Source organism: Stenella coeruleoalba (genome assembly GCF_951394435.1).
Source record: "Stenella coeruleoalba genome assembly, chromosome: 5".
In the NCBI taxonomy this organism is placed as follows: domain Eukaryota; kingdom Metazoa; phylum Chordata; class Mammalia; order Artiodactyla; family Delphinidae; genus Stenella; species Stenella coeruleoalba.
In genome coordinates this window covers 102,009,958-102,016,124 of record NC_137150.1, presented here as the reverse complement: position 1 = coordinate 102,016,124, position 6,167 = coordinate 102,009,958, and the positions used below count along the sequence as shown (strand labels likewise).

The following is a 6,167-nucleotide window of genomic DNA, read 5'->3' as shown; positions in this document are numbered from 1 at the left end:
AAAGCAGTGAAGTGATTAGTGACACTTGGGATATGCACACAATGCACATGATGAAAGGCCCCAGCCGAGCTATCACAGTGCAGATGCTCAGTCAGGGTTGAAGGCATCAGTAGGAATAGTTTGAGATGGAAGAGAAGCAGGATAGTTCCAGAGTTGCCAAGGAAAGAACTAATTTTAAGAAAGAGCAATTGATCACCAGAGTCACGGGCTACAGAGAGGTCAGAGAAAAGAACAGAACAACAAACATTGGATTTGGTAATTTTGTAAGTTCAAAGATGATGACTGTAAACTGAGCTGCCAGCAGAGGAGAGAACAGAAACCTCGAGGATTTAAGGGTGGAATGGCAGTGGCCTCTCTGGATTTTATTACTTCTTGATTATACTCATTCCTAGTTGATCTAGGAACACGTGATCCAAATAATTATAGAACTTCATAGCTAAATCTGATCATATATTCTATCCCTCCTGCTTTGCAGGATGCCGATACGCTGAAAGTGGTTAGATTCTGATAATGGTGAGTTAGTGGCAGAGTTAAGACTAGAGCATGAGTACTGAGACTTCCAGTTTAGTTCTGTTTCTGCTGTGCCTTAGGTGTCCAAGCATGATCAAGCAGTACCTAAGGGTGCTGTTCAGTGACACCTTTAGATATTCCTGTAACCCCCTTAGTACAGAAGCAAGATACTCCACCAACCAGCTCAGGTATAAAAAAGCAATATCTCCTACATATATGTTCATATATATATGGTGGCTTTTATTATAAAGCATTTTTCTTTACACTAATTTGCCTCACACAATTGGTATTTTATGAGAAATTGAAAATCTTACACATTCATATATTATAACTTCCAGTGAACCCAATGAACTGTTTCTTTGTATGAATATCCATTACAGAAGATCAGTCACTCTGTGCTTAAACTTTCAGTAGTTTCATTTTTCTTAGGCTTAATGTCTATAACTTGCAGAATTCCAGCGCTCAAGAGGAACACCACAGGATAGTAAGCTCCTCAGAGACAGGGACTTTATCTTACTTATCTTTTATTTCTGACACACTAGAACAATGTCTGGAACAGAGTTTTGTTACTGACACTCCCTAGTCGGTCCCCAACAAGGGTCCTTCTGCACCATGTTACTTGCGCCAAAAGGAGACGGAGCTGGGTTCAGAAGCAAAGGAACGCTTTATTCTCTAATGAGAGAATGGAGAGGTGGAAGCTCCCGCTCTAGAGCTGGCGCAGCACACGCTCTCCTGACAGGCCGTGGGCGGGGCTGCTTTATAGGGATCTTGGGGTCAGGGGCGGGGCACGGAGTTCTCGCCTGGCGGGCACAGCTGTGCTACTTTGGCGCCAGATCGCAGTGCCGGGTGCTGCGTCTGCGCACGGCCCGCCGCCGCCATCTTGAATTGAGCATAGTGTGGCCCTTCGGCACACGGTCTGAGCTGAGGTGTTGGCGCGGCCCTTTCGCCAGAGGAACGCTGCTCTGAAGGGCCGGGCGTGAGGCCTCTGCGGCGGCATTCTATGAGCGAGTGAAACAAGATGAAGCACAAAGGAAAAAAAGGTTAGATTTATTTCATTACCCAGATTCTATTTTTATTTCCCGGAAACTGTCAGGGCTTTGCCCGTGACAGCATGTATTCGGTAAATGCTTGTTGAATGAACGAATGAACAGGTGAGTAAAGGAATGAATAGATGCAGTGTTCAGTAAACCTTATCCGGGAACACAGGTGAGAAAAGATATTTGTATTTGGCTTAACCTCCTGACCTAGCTTGTGCCGGTTTTTCTGACTCAACTCCGATAGAAATAGACCTCAACATATTTCTAAATCCAGTGGTAGCCCTCAGTCAAAGGAATAAATTTGAATTCTCCCTCAGAACTATCCTTAACAGATTTTACTCCTTTGGTTGTCAGTAACCGCGAATAAAGATCTGGGACTTGGGAAGGAGGTCATGGGAGTGTTGGTGGAATGCATTGATCGTGGCCTCTAATATTCTGTTATAAAGTTCTTTGCTACTCTGTTATATATTTCTTTGTCTCCTTTTGAGCTTTTTCATTTCTTCTGAAATGCAGTCTACGGGGCAGAAGGATATACCAGAAAGTCCAGTCTTATTTGCAAAGTCTCTGTCAAAAATGGCTTACCAATACCGACCACTTTTCCAAATGTAGTGCACAAATATACCTTATTTCAAGAAATGTGCGAAGTACTAATCATATATTTCACACTGTGCTAGAAGAATTTTTCTTCTTTTCTGAGGGTGACATGCTCTCAACTCATAGCATCTAATGTCCCATATTTCTAGCACAGCGAGATTAAAATACCTCAGAGGCCTAATGACTCCCAAGTGTCTCACCAAAAGCCCGATATTGCTAAGCAAAGCCCCATGCTTTGCTCAGGGAACCATGCATTATGCTGGCAGGTCGCCTCACTGGTGGGTTACCTTGGAAGAAAAGCCACAGCAACAGTGGAACACTCTTTTTCTCCTTAAAACCCTTTATTTGCTCCCCACCCCACCTCCTAACTCAGTAAACCTGTACTTCTAAAACAGCAATCACACAGTACCTAGCTATTTTGTCAGGATTTCTAGGTAAATTAGCTTAAACAGCTACACTGGTGGAAATCTACCTCCCTGGCTTCTCTGCCAGCCTACCCTGAGAACATTCTGACTTAATTCCTATCTTTAACAAGACCCAGAATACAGTCTTTTGCATCTCCATGTGTGAAGTATTTACATGTTCAGGAATCAGCTTGGCAAACCAGAGCTAAGAGTGTGGGGAATAAACATCGTCTCTGTTCTTCCCCTCACCGCCTTCCCCCACCTTCAAAACTGAGAATTTAATTCTTGAATACGGTAAGAGCTGAAGTTGGCAAAGGGAGGATGACAGCAGGGATGCGACATCTGTCAAAAGCCTGTGCTGATCAGTGAGGCCTCTGTGCCTCCTCTGTGCACCCTCGGACTCTCGTGTGTTTGACAGGTGCTTCCCTTCTTCCCCTTTCCACCCCCTGGACTGGCTTCCTTGGGCCTGACAGGGGCAGAGGCAAACATTCCTCAGCTCATGTATCCTGATTTGAAAGGCACAGTGGGTAGAAATTAAAGTTAAAATGAGTTCTTTTTAAAGCAAAAACGTCACCATTCTCTTTCAAAGATGAAAACCTGAGTAATGACTCTCAAGAGGAAAGATTGGTGTCAAATTATGAGGCTGTGCTTTAGTGGGCTTGTGATTTATGTGTAGGAATATATAATTTTTGGACAAAAAGCAAGATGAGGTTGAAATTGTTATTTATTTGGCAAACTAATGTCGACTTCTTTTACTTTTAAACCATTGGCATACTTTTTTTTTTTTTTTTTGTGGCTCCATTGGGTCTTTGTTGCTGCGTGCGGCCTTTCTCTAGTTGCCGTGAGCGGGGGCTACTCTTCGTTGTGGTGCGTGGGCTTCCCATTGTGGTGGCTTCTCTTGTTGTGGAGCACAGGCTCTAGGTGCGTGGCCTTCAGTAGTTGTGGTGCGTGGGCTCGGTAGTTGTGGCGTGCTAGTTCTAGAGCACAGGCTCAGTAGTTGTGGCGCATGGGCTTAGTTGCTCTGCGGCATGTGGGATCTTCCTGTACCAGGGATTCAACCCATGTCCCTTGCATTGGCAGGCAGATTATTAACCACTGTGCCACCAGGGAAGTCCCCATTGGCATACATTTTGTATGTCATGTATTTAATACCATGCAGCAAGGACATGGGTGTTCATGTTGAAAACTAGGGCAGGTGCTCATCCACTGGACCATTGCAGAAGGTCTCCAAGGACTCCCTGGGATGAGAGCTGTCCTTTTATGTTGTTATGGGCATTCTGGGCCATCCATTTTGTTCCTAGGGACATGATTTCTTTAGCTGCCATCTCTGTCTCTCCCTCTTGTCTATTAATACTGCAAAGAGTGGTCTTTACCTCTGTCAAGTGGAAAAAATGATATAAGGATCACCAACCTTCAGAAATTACTTGGAAATACATATTCAGGTTCTCCCTATCTCTTTCCCCATTATGGTATGCTATTTGTCTATCAAAAATAGGAATTCTGAATTACATGGTCTATCTTTAAGTGAGAATCATGAGTATGACAGCATGTGAAATTTTCCAATGGAGTACTAAGGGTTAGTTTTATTCTGCTTACTTGTCAAAAGAGCTAAGAGAACCATTTGATCCAAATTCAGAGTGATGAGATTCAGAACATGATATCCTAAAATATGGCACCTTGGCATATTGAATATTTTAAGCTGAAGGAATTTGACAAACAGCAGGTGCAGGAAAGACTCTGAACTCCCTCTTCTCCCCCATACCCTCATGTGAGAGGGCCCCCTCCCTATACCTTAAGGAAAAATTCTTATCTTCTGGGGAGCTTGAAGAAGAATTTGATGAATAAGCTTACTGTTTCCCCCAGTTTACTACTCTTAGCTCCTGTCCTTTTGTCCTAACCAAATTTTCCCATCATTTCCGGCTCTTCATCAAAGCTAATATAAAAATGTGCAAGGTTAATAATTTCTTCAGGTCTTCACTTTTTTTATGGAGGCGTCCATGTCGTGTAAAATTTACATTAAATACATTTGTATGCTTTTCTCCTGTTAATCTTTTTTTGTCACTTTAATTTTCAGGGCCATCTGGGAACCCTAAGAGGGCTGAGGAAAAGTTTTTCCTCCTTTATGCCAGCTCCTTATGCCATGTTGAGTACAGCCTGGGGAGTGTGGTCCTCACTTTCCCACTAATACATGAAGGGAAGTCTTGACGTTCCATGTGTGCAGAGCAATCTCTGTGTTCTGTTGCTTGTCATTTCTATTATATTTACAGACCCTTCAGGAGGAAACAACAGTTCTGAGTCATGTTTAGCATTGTGCCTCATGAGCCTTAAGCAATCTCGTTTGAGAAGTTACGGGGAGATCACAGACACTGCCATATTGTACTCATAAGTTTTGAGTTTGTGGTCCCTTTTTGAGTTCCACATTTAGAATCACAAATGATGTCTTTGTACATTCAGGTCCTTTCCTAATGCTGTTATTCTCCCATCACAGGTCCAAGAAATTCTTGGAGAAGAGATATGCCTTATGGGAAGAACAGTCTTTAAAATGAGTCAGATGCTTAGTAAAGCCATTTGGCTTCTGAGTGCTGGTTTCAACTTCTGTGAAATGGAGATAGTGATGCTGTCTTACTCTTCCCAGTCCATCACCCTTTCTCTTGGCTGGACATCATTCACAGTGGTCTGGCTGCCCTGGATAATTGCTGGTGGCTACACACACGCAGTGTCTGTCACCCTGGCATTTGTGTGCTGTTGCTAATGTGTCCAGTCTATAGCTACCCTCATTCATGTTCTGAAGCCCAGGTCCTATAAGCTGCTGCTTTCAATTAATGTTTTAAGTTATTTTCCCTCAGTATGTATAACTTGAAGTTCTCCTTACCAGAGGCTCCAGAAGTAGACCTATAACTTTTTCATTCATTCATTTAATAAGTAGTTAGCCTTGCAGCTAGCCCCCTACTCCACACCAGCGTTACAACCCGCCCCCCCGCCACCCCATGCACCTTTTCTTTTTTTCGCTTATCATTAGCATACCACATAATTTACTAATTTTTATTGCTTCTCTCTTCCTCATACTAGAAACTACCAAGGCAGGGATCTTTGTTTTGTTCACTGTTGTTTATCAAGCAAATAGGACAGTTCCTAGCACTTAGTAAATATTTGTTGAAAGAGTTTAGAATATACTATATTTTAGGAACATGGGAACTAGTAAGTTATATAGCTCTTCCAGAGAAAAGTTCACTCGGGACTTTCTTGGGTCTTCTTAAAATGATCAGACTTTCACGTTGAATATCCAACTTCTTTCTTCCATACCCTGAGACAAACGGAGTGTTGCTCACCTCTTCTGGGTCCTCTGTGAGCTCTTGATCTCTTGGGATCTGCGCCATCATCATCATTATCATCATCATCATCACTATATCATCATGAACATGGTAGCTAGTCTCCAAGATGCCTGTTACTGATCCTTGCCTCCTAGGATTCACACTCTTCTGTAGTCCTCTTCCATGTTGAATAGGGATGACATAGACAACCTGTAGGATATTGTGGAAATAATTATGTGTAATTTCTGAGGCTAAGTCATAAAAGACACAGCAGCTTCAGCCTTTCTCTCTTGGATCATTTGCTGTGGGGG

The 6,167-nt window shown here is 43.0% G+C and overlaps 1 long non-coding RNA gene across 2 annotated transcripts in view; it reads left to right on the top strand.

Annotated features, from left to right (window-relative positions):
- The first annotated feature begins 1,392 nt into the window (after positions 1-1,392).
- The window catches only part of LOC307186838, a 118,117-nt gene continuing 113,342 nt past the window's right edge, over positions 1,393-6,167 (top strand). For both annotated transcript variants that reach the window (XR_013828478.1, XR_013828479.1), the window contains exon 1: positions 1,393-1,550. This is a non-coding gene — a long non-coding RNA (uncharacterized lncRNA). The remainder of the gene's footprint in view (positions 1,551-6,167) is intronic.